This window comes from Bison bison, unplaced genomic scaffold, assembly GCF_000754665.1.
Source record: "Bison bison bison isolate TAMUID 2011002044 unplaced genomic scaffold, Bison_UMD1.0 scf7180017864342, whole genome shotgun sequence".
Lineage (NCBI taxonomy): Eukaryota > Metazoa > Chordata > Mammalia > Artiodactyla > Bovidae > Bison > Bison bison.
Window position 1 is genome coordinate 493,129 of NW_011494914.1, and position 1,921 is coordinate 495,049.

Below are 1,921 nucleotides of genomic sequence, written 5' to 3' on the forward strand. Positions count from 1 at the left end.
AGGACAAGCTTTAGAATATGCCAATGAATAAAGCAAGTCACAGAAGATTACACACAATAAGATATCATTTTAAAGAAATATTTTAGGTGAAGTAATTAACATCTTTTGGAGAGGTGAAGAAATTTTTAGAATAAGTCATGAAAATGACGAACAAAGGTTAGTAGATTGTCTCTGGTAGGGAGATACAGGGATTGCTTAGGGAGAAGTTTCAAGAAGGGAAAAACATATTAAGAGCATCTCCAAACCTCCTAACCCCGGGGACTCGTGAGAAAACGCCCCACTTCAGGGTGGCTGTCCCCGCCGTGAACATCCCCAAGAGCCTCCAGAGAGTCACTCTGAATGGTCGTCTGAGGGACACGCTGTGACCTTGGCAACAATCGTGAACACTTGTTCCTTTTTTTTTTTTTTAATTGATTACTCCAGTTATTTTTCAAGTGTCTTGAAGTTTGGGTACATTTTAAAAAATAATTTTATTTATTTATTTTTGGCTGTGCTGGGCCTTCATTGCTGCCTGGGCTTTTATTTAGTTGCGGCGAGCAGGGGCCACTGTCCCGCTGTGACACGGGGGGCTTCTCATTGCCGGGGCTTCTCTTGCTGCAGAGCGCGGGTTCTGGTGTGCAGGGGCTTCAGGAGTTGTGGCATTGAGCTCCGTAGTCTTGGTTCCTGGTCTTTAGAGCACAAGTTCAACAGGTGTGGTGCACAGGCTTAGTCCTCACAGCACGTGGGATCTTTCCCCGACTGGGGATCGAACCTGCATCTCCTGCATTGGCAAGTGGCTTCTTTACCATGGAGCCACCAGGGAAGCCTGGTCCTTTTTCATAAACAAAACTTGGAGTTGCTCAGCTACTCTCCTCTGCTCTCACCTGCAGGGAGAGAACGCCCAGTCTGCGAGGTTTTCTTCCCGGAAGAGGCTGAGAGTGTGCGTCTTAGGCGGTCTCCCGCTCAGTGCCGGTCGCCCCCACCAGCTACCCCGCAAGGGCTTCCCAGCCCTGGGCTACGTAGAACCAGAGGCCCATTCGTACCTTCCTCAGCAGGCTCCCAATGTATTGAACCCTCGCTCTTTTCTGGGTCCGTCTCTTTCCTCTCTCTTGCCTCTTGGCCTTCACACATGCTGTCCCCTCCACCTGGAACAGCCCTCCTCTCCTCTCCCACCCCCAGGCTGACTCCTCTCCCTGAGGGCAGTCTCCCTTTACCCATCTGCAAATTGAGAGAGCATGGCTCAGATCCTTAGGCAGTCTAAGTGAATGAAAAAGGAGACGGTAGCTGTCAGTTTCCGGCTGCAGGTTATGAAACCCCCAGCTTAATGGATGGTGGGCTTGTTTCCATTGCTGCGGATGCTTCTGTGTTTATGACACCTGCTCGGAACTTTATGAAGCCTTTCCAATTTGCTCTCGTGGGAGGTGATTTCATAGTGCACTACAGTCGCTGCAGAAATAGAATGTTTCTGCTGAGTAAAAGACCAATACCAGTGAATACACAAGAATAAACACCCCAGGGAGGTCCTGGTTACCACAGCTAAAACCCGCATGGCAGCATCCTGGGGACAGGCGGGCTTGCTCTCGACGGATGCTTCAAGAAACAGAGTGGAATGGTAGCACGTGCTGCTCTGACGTAAAGATGAAACCAAGCGGGAGTCGAGGGAGAAATAAAGGAGACGGAGGGGGAGGAGGGCAGAGGGAAGGTGCGTTCGCAGACACGTGTGCCGGGGGTCTCATGCAATTCTCAGAAGCACGGCAATTCCACCCGGCGTTCAGCAGCAGGTTGGACGTGTGGTTGGAACTCAGCATCCTTTTCTCCCTTCCTGTAGGGTACCTGGTCATGCCGCAAAGGCTACAAAGCTGAAATCCAACGTTGCTCAGACTCCCTCGAAGCTAGACTTCTGGGTCAGATGCACTCATGCAACGCAGACGCACCCTGGCCT

The 1,921-nt window shown here is 50.8% G+C and overlaps 1 protein-coding gene across 1 annotated transcript in view; it reads right to left on the minus strand.

The window, feature by feature from the left end:
* Positions 1 to 1,921, minus strand: part of SORCS2 (sortilin-related VPS10 domain containing receptor 2) — a 65,941-nt gene that overhangs the window by 58,279 nt on the left and 5,741 nt on the right. The gene's annotated exons all lie outside the window — the stretch shown is intronic.